The sequence below is a fragment of the Diabrotica undecimpunctata genome, unplaced genomic scaffold (genome assembly GCF_040954645.1).
Source record: "Diabrotica undecimpunctata isolate CICGRU unplaced genomic scaffold, icDiaUnde3 ctg00000961.1, whole genome shotgun sequence".
Classification (NCBI taxonomy): Eukaryota; Metazoa; Arthropoda; class Insecta; order Coleoptera; family Chrysomelidae; genus Diabrotica; species Diabrotica undecimpunctata.
In genome coordinates this window covers 16948-34418 of record NW_027312239.1, presented here as the reverse complement: position 1 = coordinate 34418, position 17471 = coordinate 16948, and the positions used below count along the sequence as shown (strand labels likewise).

Below are 17471 nucleotides of genomic sequence, written 5' to 3'. Positions count from 1 at the left end.
CGCGCTATCTCAGAGTTAGACTTTTTACTCCTCTAACCAAAAAAATTTAACAACCACCGCCCCCCCTCCCCCAATCTCCGCTAAAACATTCTTCTATTCTATTCAATAAATAGATCTGTCTCTTGTTTAGTCGATTTTTACTATCACAACAACAAAAAAACATTACAAATTATAACTCCAACCAAATAGATTCACCCTATACCCATCAGTTTTGTCAATCTTCAATAATCTTTCAGTACATATTATAACATTTTTTAATCAACTTTTACACTTCTTTAAAATCTTCTAAACTTCTCTATTATACAGAAAATGGATTACATCTTTGAGTCTAACGCTTTCTTTAAGTCAGTCAGACACAGAAATATTAGTAATACTCTAGTTATTTCTCAGTAATTTGCTTTATAACGAATATTGCATCTGTACACGATCTTCCACTAGGAGAACCCTGTTGTTGATCTGCTAAACTTTTCCTTTGATTTATTAACACTTGTAAATCAAAACTTTATAAATTATAGTAGTTATATAAATAGTTTATACCTCTGTAGTTTTCTGGCTGATGTATATCTTCTTTTTGAATAGTAGAATTAGTTCGCTGATTCTCCATTCTTTCGATATTTTATTGTATTTTATAATTTTATCAATTAATGTTGTTATTTGTTCTGTCATTGCTGCTCCACAATATTTCAGTAATTCGTTTGGTATCCCTTCTTTACCTGCTGCTTTTCAGTTCTTTAGGATTTCAAGTATTTTCCGAGCTTCCTGTACATTTATATTAAGTTCTTCATTTGTGGCAATTTCTGGTATTTCCGGTTCTAGCGTTTATTCTTTCTCTAGAGCTTTTTTAGGTAGTCAATCCACGTATTGGACTGGTCTAGGATATATTTGCGGAATTGTCATATTTGAGCACAAATGGGAGATTGTGTGTCTCTATCCAAATTCTTCTTTTTCTAGAGTAAGAACAAGATGCAAGATCGACATATAATTAATATTGTTCTGAAACTATTTTCTTGTGACATTTTAAAGTAACTACTATTTAAATGTGAATAAGCCACAACTGAAGGTTAAAATAAGTTTATTGACGTTTCAATCTCCACTTCGGAAATCGTTTTGGGCATTGAAATGTCAATAAACTTATTTTCACCTTTAATTGTGGCTTATTCTCATTAAAATAATAATTACGACATATAATTTTATCGTTAGTGTGATCAGTATTAAAAAAATTAACCACTTTTGGAAGGCAACACTTAATATTGAAATATAAAAGGACTGCGTGTTAAATAAAAAAAGGTTATAGATGAACTAAAAAGCTTTCAAATGGATACAACAGGTTCTAATAAAACGAAAAGGCAGGGGAAGTAAACTGATAGATGAGTATGAACATCTATACAGTGGTGTAAATAAGGATAAGGTAGAAAAGGCGGGCGTTTGTATACTCATTAAAAAGGAGATAGCCAGATATATCAAAGATTTTAATGATGTAAATGAGCGCATAATACATATTCAGATATCAGTACTAGAAAGGAATTTTTTATGTTGGGAGACTTAAATCTTCCTGTTCGGAAATCGTTGTCAAAATATAAACATTAATAAACAAATTATTAATGTTCGTATTTTGAGAACGATTTCCGAAGTGGAAATTGACACGCCAATAAACTTATTTAACCTTCCATTGTGGCTTATTCCCATTAAAATAGTATCTATTTGACATCTAAATAAATTTACAATTTCATATTTTCTCCAACAAGGTTGTACACATATTTTCGGATATCCAGTTTGTAAGCCACAATCTTTTTTCATATTTCACAAATATATTACATTTAGAAATTTGACAAATTTCCAAACTTTGTTTCCATTATCGACTAGATGTAAATTTATGAAAATACTACCTTTCAGATAAATAATTCTTTCTGTGGGGGGAGGTTTTGGTTAGGCACCGAATTTTTTTTTATGCTACCTCCATTTTAAGTCCTTAAAATTTGTGAGTAACAGTATCGGAATGGTGCCCTGGAGTGTTTTAACCCCCAAAACCCTCCTTTGGGTGCGCCATTGGAAAACAATACTGAAAACGGTAGTTGCATACGTTATTATCCCTTTCTTTACCAGACCTGATCAGCGACGCAGTGCCACCGTTCTCAGAGTTTTTGAAGTTCCAGCAGTACCAGCGACGTATATATACGGTAGCTCATTAAATGCAAAGAAAAACTTGCAAAGAATAACTAACTATAAACTTAATATGACATGAATACGAAAGTAGTCATTAGAATTGTTCCTGGGTATGGTAAATGCCAAAGCAAGGATGTGCGCAGAGCCCACGACACATTTCCGACACATGTACCTTGATTCGCGCCGTTTCTTTGCTTGAGTCTTTGTTGTTGAGCAAACAGTGCATCTATGAACTTTGTTGTTGGGGACAATATCAGGAAAATGTCTACCTACAAGACGAAAAACCTTTCGCACAGGCACTACCGTTGTATGTTTTGGTAAATGATACCTAAAAATAACATCTCATTGTAACAAGATTATTTTAAGATTAGATTCAGATACCTGTCTACAAGCTGACGAATAAGATTCAAGTGAAACTGGACCAATGATGTTTTCTCTGGGTGTTGTGTAAGGTATATTGCATGTGCATTTAGAATAGAAAGGTCCAATATGTGAAAGGATAGCTTTTTATACCATTTGACGGTTTTCCTGACGCTTTCTGTGAAACTTAGTAACATGTCAGTCCTGTCCACTGCTCCCATATTTATATTGTAATCTATTACACAACCTTGTTTTTTAATGAATTCGTTTGTCTTTCTGCCTCTTTTAGCCAATTCTACCATTTTGTCTTGGTGCATGGTAGTAAGTATAGTGACCTCTCCTCGATCCTTCCATTTTAGTGCCAACATAGTCCAAGTCGACATTGAGGAAGTTGCACCTTTCTGTAGTTTTTCTGCTAAATTAGGCATGTGTTTTCTGTTGACCCTAACTGCTACACAAGAGTTAGTTGTATGGTCAAATAGGTAATTTGACAAACCAGGAGACGTATACCAGTTATCAGTAAAGAGAGAGTGACCTTTGTCCAAGTAGGGTTTCATAAGAGTCGCAACCACAGATCCTGAGAGACCGATATCCTCATAATGATTTATTTCGGTGTTTTACCTACATAAACGATAAAGTCTAACACATAACCCGTTTCACAGTTACACAGAAGAAATAATTTTATTCCAAATCGACGGCGTTTGGTTCTTATAAACTGTTTTAAACTGCAGCCGTCCTTTGAATAGAACCAAACTTTCGTCGATTACCAGATTTTGAAATGGCGTAAAATTATTAGCAAATGAGTTTTTTACCTGCAAAAAACGCCTCGCACCTTGTATAAGAATCCGCTTGAGGTCGATCAGCATTTTCAGCGAAGTGTAACATTCTCAGCATAGACTGAAAGCGATTCCGGGATATTACACTAGAAAATATGGGTGTATATAACAAATTGTTTGTTGACCAATTTTCTGTAAGTTTGGCTTTTCTATGGCGTGCTGCGAGCAATAGTACAGCGATAAATGTAAAAAATTCATTTTCTCTAAGTGGAGACCAAGCAATCTTTTTATTTTTGCAAACTTCCGCTGCAGCAAAATTTTTTGTTTCATGTATGATTAAATTAACGGTACCTGGATTTAGAAAGGACAGAAAACAATCTATTTACCTGGTAGGAATCTCAATATTGTCTAAATGGGTACCTGCATTTGTGTCATTAAACTCGTACACGACAGGAACAAATTGCTGTTTATCCCACTGTATACTAAAATCATTCGCTAAAGCTCTTTTGGTTTCATTTCTCGATGTATTTGTAACCACAACTTCGATTTCGCACTTATCAGCATCTTTATTTTCAGAAATAGCTTCATCATTCCCATAAATAATATTAACAATCTCCTCCTCTTCTGAATCATCGCTATCTGGTACATAATCGCTTTCACTTTCTAAAAAAGGCTCTTCATCGGAATCCAAGCATGCCAGTATATCATCATATTCTTTTGCGTTAGTCCACACAAACCACCTGTATCGCATGAGCGCCTTTTTTTTCTTGAATCAGACATTTTCTTGAAATTTCACAGTACATTTGCACTGCAACAGTAACAGCAGAGTACTGCGTAGTTCGTGCTAACGTGATATTTGCGGTACAAGACACATGCTAAAAATATACCAAAATCCCGACCTTACCCAGCAGTTACCGAAACGCCGTGTATTAGAAGCTGCCGTATCAATACGGCAGTGGGTTCATCACAATGCATGTTTTAACGTACCAATACCGGATTGGGGCTGATAGCACTGTAGTAATGCTTGATAGATGCGGCAATAGGGCTGGCGAGGTGCAAAAAAAAATTTGATGCCGTATACAAACGGCATGGTATTAAAAACGTTTTCACTCGAGAACGTATATATACGTCACTGGGAACAGTGGCACTTTTCCCCAAACCGTATATATATACGTCGCTGGTACGTAAAGAAAGGGTTAATCAGATAAAAACTAAAGCATGACAAGGAAAATCGCGTTATTAATGTTTAAAACTCTGAAGTGAAACTTATAACCCGTCTCAAGTAAACTTGACTTTAGCCTATTATGTTTGGGAATACTGAGAGTCCAACGTTTTTTCTTTTAATAAATCTATTAAGTATAGTTATTTTTTTCAGATGAACACTGATATGGTTATGAACAAGTCAATGTTGGATCTCTATTTGCCCAAGGAAGTTTTGGAAGACGAATATATCGGTTATTTGTTGTGTGCTAAACAATTTAGCCAAAAAAGTAAGTATAGACTTTTTTTGTGGCTTTAGCACTTGGCTATTTTGCCTTTAATAAATGAAAAATTACGAATTTTAACTTTCTAATATAATTAATAGGTACTGAAATAAAAATGTGTATAACTATACTAATAATTGCTGGTGCAAAAAGTGTATCTATTCGAGTCGGAAATCTTCATAAAAATCCTCAAAACTGAATCAAACAAAAAAAAAATAATAATAATAGCAATATAAAACAATAATCAGGAAAGACAGGGATACTCGCTTCTCGTCCTGCGAAATTTCCTATTCTATAGGTCATTTCAGATGTCCGCACAGTAAAGGAATGTGCAATTTTGAATGTGTGCGATTGAAAACCAGTATGTAATAGGCTCCATAATAATAAGGGTTATAAAGAGTCTCCTAGACAATAGTTTATAAGCTTATAATGTTTTTATTTACAAGTGTAAAACGTACGTGGGCGTGCAAATGAGTTTTACAGCGCATGAGCGCTGGTTACCTACATCTCTTGTCTACGCACTGACGCCATTACAGTCTGATTCTTCATTGTATACTTGTTTACTCCAGTGTTTAAGATGCCTCCAACAATCGTGAGTCACGCTAATTGTGAAGTACGGGCTGTTATACGATTTCTTAGTGCTAAAGGCGTAAAACCGATCGATATTCATCTTGGGAAATGGGTGAGACCATTTAAAGATGGCCGCACAAATGTGCATGGCGAAGAACGGAGTGGGCGTCCTTCGGTCGTTAATGAAAATTTGGTGCAGAAAGTGGACGAAAAGGTGAGAGATAACAGACGCTTTACAATTTCATCATTGTCCGACTGCTTTCTTCAGTATTCTCATAGTGTTTTGTATCGCATTGTTACCGAGAACTTGAATTACCGGAAATTATGTTCACGTTGGGTTCCAAAAATGTTGACGGATTTGCACAAAACCCAACGTTTAGGCAGTGCATTGACTTTCCTTGAGCGATATCACAGTGAAGGTGAAGATTTTTTAGACCAAATTGTTACTGGTGACGAAACGTGGGTGGCCTACGTCACACCAGAATCGAAACAACAATCCATGGAATGGCGACATTCATCATTACCCAAAAGAGTGAAGTTTAAGCAAACAATTTCTGCCCGGAAAATCATGTGCACAGTTTTTTGGAACAGAAAAGGAGTATTGCTAGTGGAGTTTCTGCCTCGTAATGAGACAATCAATGCAGCTTCTTATTGTAAGACATTGAAAAATCTGCGTCGTGCAATCCAGAACAAAAGACGTGGCAAGTTGAATAAGGATATCGTTTTGCTTCATGACAATGCCCGTCCACATGTGGCTAATTAGACCAAAGATCTCATCAAATCATTTAAATGGAAAACTCTAAATCATCCTCCATACAGCGCTGATCTGGCGCCCAGCGACTACCATTTGTTCCAGCACTTGAAGAAACACCTGGGCGGTCAGCGTCTTCAAGACGATAACGAAGTCAAAACATTTGTGATGCAGTGGTTAACAAGTCAGGCGGCAGAATTTTATCAGGAGGGTATTCAAAAACTGGTGCCACGTTATGACAAGCGCCTCAATATTCACGGAACTTATGTAGAAAAGTAGATTAAGGTACAGGCTTTCAAAAAATAAAATTATTGCCATATCTTTGCACGTCTTTTTTTAATTCCAAAACGGTACTTACTTAAAAAACACGCCTCGTATTACAGGAATAAATATTAAACTTCACAATCTTCGTGGTTAAACCTCGTCGAATATCATTGCGCCAAGCATTCGACATCCTCTTTGATGTTTTCTTCAGGGCTTCCGAGGTCTCTTGTTTTATACTACCTAATATGTAGTAAAAAACCGCACCGTACAGTAGTAACTATTGTAAATAAACATAATTGCTTCAGAATATTGAAAAACTAACCAAATCAGGTAATGATTTCTTTTGGCGCAAATGTCCAACTTCATCCTATGAGTAGTCAACTCAATCCCAAGTTTAAACAAGAACCAGAAATTAAAGATAGAACAGAGGCAACGTCCTTGTAAATTTAGAAACACAAATTTTTATGAATGTGAATTAAAAAGATCTTATCCTCACAATCCGTGTTAACGCCTTCATCATCAATGAAACGTAGAATCTTATCTAAAATAACTTTTTAAAAAACAATAACTCATGACTTTAATAAAGACGAAATAAATACGATAATGGACAGGGCTAAATTTTGAACAGCTAATAAGAACAGCTGAAGATAGAGAAGATTTTAAAATTGTAGTAGCCAACCTCCATTGAGGAGAGGGCACTTTAAGAAGAAGAAATACGATAAAAACTTTTATCACAGGATTATTGATTCACAACATTTACTAATTATTATTAATTTTCAGAAAATATGTCTTTTCCTGATAAGGTCTTCGGATTTTACCAATGTAACTACAAAAGAAATCCTGACGTAAGTTTTTAAATCCATTTTTATAAATAAAATAGTAACAAAAGAACAAAGTTTCCAATTTGGGTTCTTCATTTTGTGTATATACAAGTTTTTAATTTACTTTTTTCACGCTTTACTCATACTTTAGCCATACTCATAATTTCTTTCATAATAAAGTTTATGAACTTCCAAATCTATATCTTCTTCTTTGTGTGTCGTGCTTGTATTCAAGCGTTGGCTATCGTCATATTGACAAGCTGATGAAATGATTCTCGGTCGGCAGCTAGATGAACAGTTCCTCGACCGTTCGACCTGTCCATTGTCTAATGTTACGCAGCCAGGACAGTTGTTTTCTTCCGACATAACGTTTTCCTTCGATTTTGCCCTGAATGATTAACCGGAGTAAGCGATATTTAGGTCCTCTCATTATATGACCGAAGTATTGGACCTTTCTCATTTTGATGATGTTGATCAATTCTCGCTCTTTGTGCACGGTCTCTAGCACGCGTTCGTTAGATATGTGTGCTGTCCACGGGATTCTGAGCATGCGACGGTAACACCATAACTCAAACGCTTCTAATTTGTTGAGATTTTTTATTTTTATTGTCCAGGTTTCACATCCATAGAACAAAGTGGACCAGACGTAGCACTTCAATACTCTTAGACGTGTGGTCAACGACAGACTTCTACTGCATAATACAGAACGCCAGTTAATAAAGTTTTTCCGTGCGAGTTCTATTCTGGTCGAAATTTCCTCGTCACTTTTAACCCTGCAGTCAATCCAGCTACCCAGATATCTAAAGTGTTCCACCCTTTCCAAAATTTTGTTATCTAATCTTAGCACTGAGTCTTCGATATTAATTTTTCCAACCACCATCCATTTTGTTTTTTTTTTGCGTTGATTGTTAAGCCCTTTTCAGTGCATTCGTTGTTTACAGCATTCAACAGGGTTTGAAGATCTTCTAGACTCTCTGCCATTATTGCGGTGTCATCGGCGTATCTGATGTTGTTAATAATTTCACCACTGATCTTAACACCTTCGCGGCGATTATTTAACGCTATTTCAAAAATTGGTTCAGTGTAGGCATTAAACAACATCGGTGACATAACACATCCCTGTCTGACACAACGCTTAATAGGAACTTTGGCTGAAACCTCTTGGTCCACCCTAACACAAGCGGTTTGATTGTAGTAAAGATTTTTAAGCAATCTAATGTCATACGTGTCCAGACCAACTGAGTCTAAGCATTGAAATAATAATGTATGTGGTACTCTATCAAAGGCTTTTCCGAAATCTATAAAACATACGTAAATATTTTTCCTAAACTCAATGCTCTTTTGTAAGAGTATTCGCATGCAAAAAAGAGCTTCTCGAGTACCCATACCGTTTCGGAAACCAAACTGCTCATCACCAGTTATCCCCTCACAAAGTTTATATATGCGACAATGCAATATTTTCATAAAAATTTTGAGCGCGTGACTCATTAAACTGATAAGTCGATAGTCGCTACACTGTCTGGCATTCTTTTTCTTGGGAATAGTTATAAATATCGATTCTAACCAGTTGTCTGGTAATTTGCCGCTGCTGTATATCTTATTAAAGAAGGATGTGATAATCGCAACACTCTCATTATCTAATAGTTTTAACAATTCTGCAGGTATTTCGTCAGGACCAGAAGCTTTCCTTCGTTTTGCTTGGTCGATAGCCTTTTGAACTTCTGAGATTAGAATCGGTGGCCTGTATCTTGGTTAGATGTTATTTCTTGGTAGATTCTTTGGTCATCTAAATAATTCTATTATGTAATTTTCCCATTCGGTACATCGCTCTTTTTTATCACTTAAAATTCTACCACCAGAGTCTTGTAATATATTTTGCCCATAAGTTCTGCTTTTGCCTGTTAATTCTTTTTGTTTTTTATGCAAATGGAAGCTGTCGTGTTGTTGCTCCAGTTTCTCAATTTCTAAACAGGATTCTTGTAGCCATCGGCCTTTTGCTACTTTAATTCTTTTTCGGATTTCTTTATGTATTTCATTGTATTTTTCTCTGTTTATGGATTTATACTGCCTCCGAACGTCCATTAGATCTAAGATGTCTTGTGTCATCCAGTCATTTTTAACTGTTGGTCGTCTTAGAAGATTTTCTCGAGATGCAGTGGTTATTGTCGTTTTCATTTGTTCCCAGCAATCATTTATGTTGTCAAATCTATATATGTCAAGAATTTTACCGTGTGCGTGTTTAGTCTCCATCCTATAATACAAAGCACACCAAAAGCGTAAGTTTAAAATTGTAATTTTAGCTGATAAATCTCTACTTTATAACGTTATACAGTGCTAGTCAAAAGTTCGTTCTCCCCCTCGTTTCTTTTGAAACGTTATGGTTATAACAGTGAAATTTGGAGGGAGGTAATAAACAGACGTAGGCTTCTCAACTAGTCACAACAGGTGACGTAGTAGTGACAGATGACGTTTCAGCTCCACTGTGACAGATAATTTTAAATGGGACATTATGGTAAGTGATACCTCGTTTGAAAGGTACTAAGAATACCTATTCAGTCATAACAATTTTATTTAAGCTTAAGCTCATTTTGATGAATAAATTAAATAAATACTAAAATTTTAGCTTCTCATTTAACTAATAAATATTTAACAACCAGTTTTTATAGTAAGTATTCAAAATGCCGTACTCGTTCAAATATGTCGGGAAATTGCCATACACTTTATGAGGGAAATGTTAATACTGTCGGGTGCTGTAGCATAAACTTTAGATTTCAATTATCTCCACAGAAAAAAAAATAATTGTGTGAGGTCCGGTGACCGAGCTGGCCATTCTATTGTACCTTGTCGTCCAATCCATCTACCACGATATTTTCATCTAGGTAACGTCTTCTTCTTCTTAGGGTGCCTGTCCGTTTCGAATGTTGGCGATCATTCTGGCTATGATGACTTTGTTTGTTGCTATACGGAATAGCAGTGTTAAGGTCTTTCTCTACCATGCTCTCAGGTTAGCAAGCCAGGATATTCTTCTTCGTCCTGGGGTCCGTTTCCGTTCAATTTTACCTTGCAAAATGCATAAGAAATAAACAATGTGTCGGTTTTTTTAATTATGTTTGGGTAATATTGCGAGTTTAATTTTGTAATTTAATCATTTTTCCTTTAATTTTACCTTGCAAAATGCATTGGAGTAGCTCGTATCTGCCTTGATTTCTTATTATATGTTCCAAGTACTGCAGCTTACAGCCATTCACGATGTTGACCAAATCTCCGGCTGTGTTTATCTTCCGCAGTACTTCTTCATTGGTGACTTTGTCTGTCCATGGTATCATCAAAATCCTTATGTATAACAATAGCTCAAAATCCTGAAGTTTTGGTAGCGTTTCCGCCTTCAATGTCTACGTTTTTACACCGTATAGAAGCAGTAAGTAGAATGGAGACAATCGTATATCTCTCCAATACACAAGAAAGGCACAAAGATGGATCCTAAAAACTATAGAGGGATCGCAGTGATTGCTACTATAGGCCGACTATACTCAAAAGTACTACGAAACCTGATAGAAAATGATATCAAAGACAAACAACCCGAAGAACAAGCGGGATTTAGGGCCGGACGCTCCACTATGGATAATATCTTCACATTAAAAATTGCAATGGAAAAACGAGTGCAGAGAAATAGAGAAACTCATATAGCTTTAATAGATTTGGAAAAAGCATATGACAGTGTACCGATCTCCCAACTATGGATAGAAATGGGTAACTTGAAAATAAACCCAATTCTTATTAACGCCACTCAAAAATATTACGAACAAAACTTTGCGAGAATTAAAATGGGACAAGAAATCACCTCTCCTTTTCAAACAACAAAAGGACTACGACAAGGCTGCTGTCTGTCACCCACCTTATTTAAAATCTATTTGGACAGATCCTTAGTGAAATGGGAAAAAAAATGCAGAAACATGGGAATAACGGTGGAAGAAAACAAGCTATATACACTTTTCTTTGCGGATGACCAGGTAGTAATTGCCGAAGACAGCTACGATCTTAGCTATATGGTAAGAAAACTGCAAGAAGAATATGAGGTGGCAGGTCTAAACATGAATATGACAAAATGTGAATATCTCTCAGTGGGAACAGATGAAATATGTGACCTAGTCTTGGAAGACGACAAAATCAAAGGCGTGCAATCCTGCAAATATTTGGGGGTCATTTTCAACAAGAAGGGAAATAGCGCAGATGAAATCAGGGAAAGAATAAACAAGGGTAGAGCAGCGACCCGTGCCTTAAACTCTCTTCTCTGGCAAAAAACAATTCGACGAGAAACCAAAAAACACATTTACGGTAGTATAGTTCAAAGTATTACACTTTACGGTTCGGAAGTATGGGACGTCACCAAAGCTAATAAAAACAAACTTATGACGACAGAAATGGATTATCTGAGACGAAGCTGCGGTAGATCGAAACTGGAGAGAGTTAGAAACGAACAAATAAGAAACGAAATGAAAATGGAGAGAAATATCACTGATGACATAGAAAGAAAACAATTAATCTGGTTCGGACATGTTAAAAGAATGCCAGAGTACAGATGGCCTAGGAGAGTACTGGAATGGATCCCTACTGAAAGAAGAAAGAGAGGACGACCACGGAGAAGTTGGCGCAACGATATTGATGAAGCAATGGCGGCAAGAGACTTAGAAGAGGCAACTGCATATGACAGAAAAAGATGGAAATTGGGGGCGGAGAAGCGGCGACAGCCGTAATAAATCCGTTATTATATATATAGAAGCAGTAAGTACACGTAACCTTCAAGGAGCCTTATTTTTGTTCCTAGGGTGAGGTCATGGCTCTTGAACACGGAGCTCATAGTCAAGAATGCACTTTTTGCCTTTCCGATGTGACATTTAATCTCTTGGGTATTGTCATCCGACTCAGTGATTATAGTTCCCAAGTAGTTGTACTGTGAGACACGTTCAATTTTCATTTGGTTTACATACAGATTTACTCTAGTTATGTTTTCCTTGCTGATGATCATTAGCTTGGTTTTTCTGGTGTTTATATACAGTCCATATGTTCTACTTGTTTCCATTATTTTGTTAATTAAGTTTTGCAGCCCTATGGTTATGCAGTTCTATGGTATTGGAAAACACAATTGTATCATCTGCATATCGCAGGTTATTGAGTTTGACTCCATTTATTGAGATGCCTTCATCAACATCTTTTAGCGCCTCTTCAAAATGTGCTCCGAGTACAGATTGAATATCAGTGGTGAAATCATGCACCCCTGTCTCACTTCCCTTAACATTTTGACCAGATCTGTAGATTCTTCATCTATTCGGAGCACCGCTGATTGATTCCAATACAGATTAGCTATCATTTTTAAGTCTCTTCCGTCAATTTATGTCCTCTTCAACACTTTCAGCATTTGTTCATGCCTGACTCTATCTAAACCCTTCTTGTAGTCAATCAGGAATGCAAAAACATTACAGTTGACATCTCTACATTTCTAAAACAATACCTGCACGCTAAATAAAGCTTCCATTGTACCAACGGCGTTCACAAATCCAAACTAATTGGGCGCAATTTTTTCCTCGCATTTCCGGTAAATTCCTTTGTGGATAACTTTTAAAAACAGCTTCAGCAGATGGCTCATTAGGCTTATGGTCCTATAGTCTTTACAAACTTTTGCTCCTGTTTTTTTGGGCAATAGTACGAATTTGTGCCACTCTACTGGTATTTTTTTCTGCCTTGTATATTTCATTAAATATTTCAGTTATTATTTTTATTTTTTTTGCATCTACTAGCTTCAGCAGTTCTTCAGGAATTTCATCAACAACCAATGCCTTTCCATCCTTAATTTGTCTGACGGCCCCGATATTTCTTTTGGTAGGATTTCGGGACCTGAATTTTATTTAATGGTGTGTATTGTTCTAAGGTCATGGAAAAGTTTCTCCAAGTGTTCTTCCCATACTTTCTTTTTATCTTCTTTGGTTATGACAAGATTGCATTTATCATGTGTTATTTTTCCGCTGTTGCGTTTTCGAAACTTTCCAGCTATTTAATTCATCTTTCGATGAACGTTGAAGTTATTATATCCACTCTGATACTCCTCTATTTCTTGACATTGTTTTGTTTTTTGTCTGTCCTTGACTTTTCTTATTTTTCTTCTCACGATGGTATGTATTCTATTATATTCTTGGAGATTTACTTTGTTTTTTTTTCTCTGATCCATAAGTTCAAGTATTTCGTAGGTCATTCACGATTTCCATTTCTCTGTATCTTTATTCAGGTGTTGTTCTTTTATTTCTCTCACTGTTTCTTGTATGATGGTCAAACTTTTCTCTATAGTTCCTGCATTTCTGCATTGTAGCACCTTTTTATTGACGTTTTCACTTACCTTCAGTCAAACATTCTAATCTTTCAGTTTTCTAACATCATACTTCTTCATCGACTTACTTGTCCTTACTTACCTTCTTTATTCTGACTTCAAAATTATCTACAACTAGTACATGATCAGAATTTATGTCTACCCCCGGGTATGTTTTAACACATGTACAGCTGTTCCTATACCTCTTATTTATTAGCATGTAATTAATCTGATTTCTTACAATCCTTCCCACGGAATCCTGTGGAGATTTCCAGGTGTACAGTTTCCTTGGGTGTAGCTTAAACCAGGTATTTATGATAACTAATTGATTTGCTTTCGCAAAAATCTCCAATGTATCTCCCCAATCGTTCCGGTTTCCTAGACCAAATGCAGATGATGTTTTGCTGGTCCCAACTTTGGCGTTGAAGTCACCCATGACAATTGTTAGGTCTCGCTTTTTCAATCTTTTCACGACTTGATTAATGCTATGGTATAGTTCTTCTATCTCTTCTTCTGTTCCTTCTGTTGTAGGTGCATACACTTGAATTATATTGATGTCGATTGGTCTTGCGCTGCCTAATGTCTTACTGCACCATAATGGTGTGAAGGGGGTACCATCTTGTTGAAACGTTATTTCCAAGTGCCGAATTCATCTGGATTATCCTCTCCAGAATTTCTAGTATTAACGGTTCAATTGCATTTTGTAACATCTCCAGATACATTATACCGGTTAAGTTAGTATTGAGAAACACAATATTCTCTCTCCTGTTGCCGACAAGAATGTAGCGTAGAATCTTTTTAAATAATTTTAAACTGTTTGTCCTTGTTTTAGTGTAGTGTTATGTACAATTTATGTTTCAATTTCATGTTTATTACATTCTGCGCCTGCTGGATAGCCCAAATTTGACGAAATGCCCCTGATGATGCTGTAGAAAGCGAAAGTACTTGGGCAAGATTTGATTATTACAATTGTGCTCCATATTTGCCTTTAATTTTTCAAAGTTTAAATAGAGAATTGACAAGCTTCAACTTTTTTGGCAAAAAACAAAAGGGGACGTTAGAATTTTTATTAATTTAATGCCAAACTAGAATTTTATTATTTATTTAATTTATTCGTTTAAATCTTCCTAAATCCAATCAAAATTAGTATGATTGAATAGGGATATTAGAATAATTGCAGTTTCGCATTTAATTAATAAATATTCTAACGTTCGCCACTGTTTAATTGTCAAAAAAATTACGTTGACGTAAAAATAATTAGAAAATTGAAAAACGTCAACTTTGTGACAAGTAACCAAAGGCGGAGGTTTTAATATTTATAAAATTAAATGCGAAACTACAATTTCAGTATTTATTTAATTTATTCATCAAAATGATCTTAAACTCAAATGAAATTAGTATGATTAAATAGGTATTTTCAATACCTTTCAAACGAGGTATCACATAAGGTCTCATTTAAAATTATCTGTCACAGTGGCGCTGTCACGTCATCTGTCACTATCACGTCACCTGTTAAGACTAGTTGAGAAGCCTACGTCTGTTTATTACCCCATCTAAATTTTACTATTATAACAATAACCTAAGGAGAATAGAAACAAACTGGATTGCAGCAGCTAGAGATAGAGAGAACTGGAGACGTTTGGAGGGGGCCTATATCCAACAATGGATGTGAAAATGGGGCTGGATGATGAACAATAACCGTTCAAAAGATACGAGGAGGGGAAGTGACTTTTACTAGCACTGTATACCGGTATATTTTAAAGATTTATGGTAATACTGCAAAAAGGCTAGTTTTTATTATTTATTTGCAAGAAAATTGAAAACATGATACTATCAATTATTCATTTTAGTTTCTATTTATTATAGTCTCAGTCTGTTTTATTTAATCTTCAAAGTAGTTAAGTTTATTTAGTTTCCTTTAAATAAGCCACCAGCAGCAAGAAAATCGAATTTTTTCAGAATCTGACTACATTAGAATCGTTGTCACTCAGTCAACCATTTCAAGAGTTTTAACACGTTTTGCAGCCACTGGGAGTAACTCAAGGACACCAGGTCAAGGCCGCAAAAGAGTTGTAACTTTTAATCCCACTCTTGAAACTTCGTACACTAAGGTAAAGGTTCTTTGTATCAGCATTTACCTACAAAACGAATTTTTGGACCGTTACAACATTAGAATAAGCCAAAATACGATAAGGACAAGACTTCGCTAAGGAACGGCACTTACTGGCTCAGTATTGATCAGAGACATAGAAGGCAAATATTGCATTTTGCTCGTAAACATGTTGTTTGAAATAATGAAGATTGGGGAAGATTGTTTTTGAATGTTTTTGAATAAATACAGTGATTGTCTTTGTTCTGATGACAGGCGAAATTCAAGCATATTTTGTTTGTCTTTGGCGTATTTAGTTTTTCTTGCCTTTTCCTTGATGTTTATATTTATTCCTTCATGGATTTTTAAATTATTAATGACATATTTTTGATTTGTAATATTTTTTTATCTCATATACTAAAACAGATTTTTTCTATTTCAGAAATTTATCTTCTTCTAAGACCACAAATAAAAAAAAAGGAAAGAACACTTTCGTCTTCTTCGAAACATAAATAAATAAACAATAAACATTTTTAATTATACCTTTAAAAAACTGTACCTTTTGTTTTATTTTTACCTTAAAACATTATTATTTATTATTTCTAGGATTATCTATCTATATAAAAGGCTTGGACGACAACTCACACTGTTTGTCCGGTACGATAACTCTAGCACCACCTACAATATAGGAAAGGATACTGAAATACCAACTGACATTTCATTGATATTTTGTTCTTGAAATGACACCGTTGATTTATTGATAATTTATTTTTTATTTTATTAATAACAGCAATAATCACCTTGGATTATTAGCTGTGTTATAATTATAACATAGATACTTAAATCTAAACATTATTTTTGATTTTTGATTAATTACATTCACGAGTAGGTGAAAATATTTTATAGTTTGCAAATTGGGTTTACAAAACATTAACAGTAACAGTTGTTTAAAACATCTTAGCTCCTAATATCCTACTAATACATATTGGTGGAATGCGGACATCGAGGCACTAAGAAATGTATGTATAGCAATGAGAAGAAGGTTAACAAGATCAACAGGTAGAGCAAGAATCAACCCTGAGGTCATCGAGGAGATCGAGGAAGAGTACCGCGCAAGGAAGAGGGAACTGTACAGGAAAATCCGTACAGAAAAAAGAAGGCACTAGAAAGAGTTGTGTGAAAAGCTAGATGAGGACATCTGGGGTCAGGGATACAAGATCGTCATGAAGAAGAAGTTCCATGCGCATTCTCCTTACAAAATGCCTATGGACAAGAAGCTTGAGGTAACAAGAGAGCTCTTTCCGAACGGCAGATGTCATAGTGTATGGAGGGATGAAGGAGCTGAGCGGGCTGTACCCTTTACCATGGATGAACTTATCGAGGCATTGGGTTCACTGAAGACTCGTAGGTCCCCCGAACTAGATCAGATACCACCTGAGGCGGTGAAGGGTCTAGGACGGGTGGAACCTGCGTGGCTTCTGGAACACATGAATGCACTGCTGGAAGCACAAACCTTTCCTGAGCCTTGGAGGACATCGAGGTTAATACTGCTTCCCAAAGCTAGGGAAAAGTATCGCCCCATCTGTTTTCTTCCATTCATCAGTAAGCTGTATGAAAGGATGCTGCGAGTACGCATAGACGACATGATTGAGAGGTCAGGTGGTTTATCTCGGAGGCAATTTGGTTTTTGTAAAGGGGAAAGCACGATTGATGCAATCATGAGTGTACTCGAAGCATTGCGCAACAGAGGGGATGAACATCGCTGGGCGGCACTGCTGGTGTTTGATGTTATGAATGCATTCAATACGTTGCAGTGGAACGAGGTAATGAAGGCA

At 35.9% G+C, this 17471-nt stretch overlaps 1 long non-coding RNA gene across 1 annotated transcript; it reads left to right on the top strand.

The window, feature by feature from the left end:
* The first annotated feature begins 4669 nt into the window (after nt 1–4669).
* LOC140431580 (uncharacterized) lies at nt 4670–16192 on the top strand. The gene is made up of 3 exons (XR_011949701.1): nt 4670–4789; nt 7149–7213; nt 16079–16192. It is a non-coding gene; the product is annotated as an uncharacterized lncRNA (long non-coding RNA).
* Nucleotides 16193–17471: the final 1279 nt, after the last annotated feature.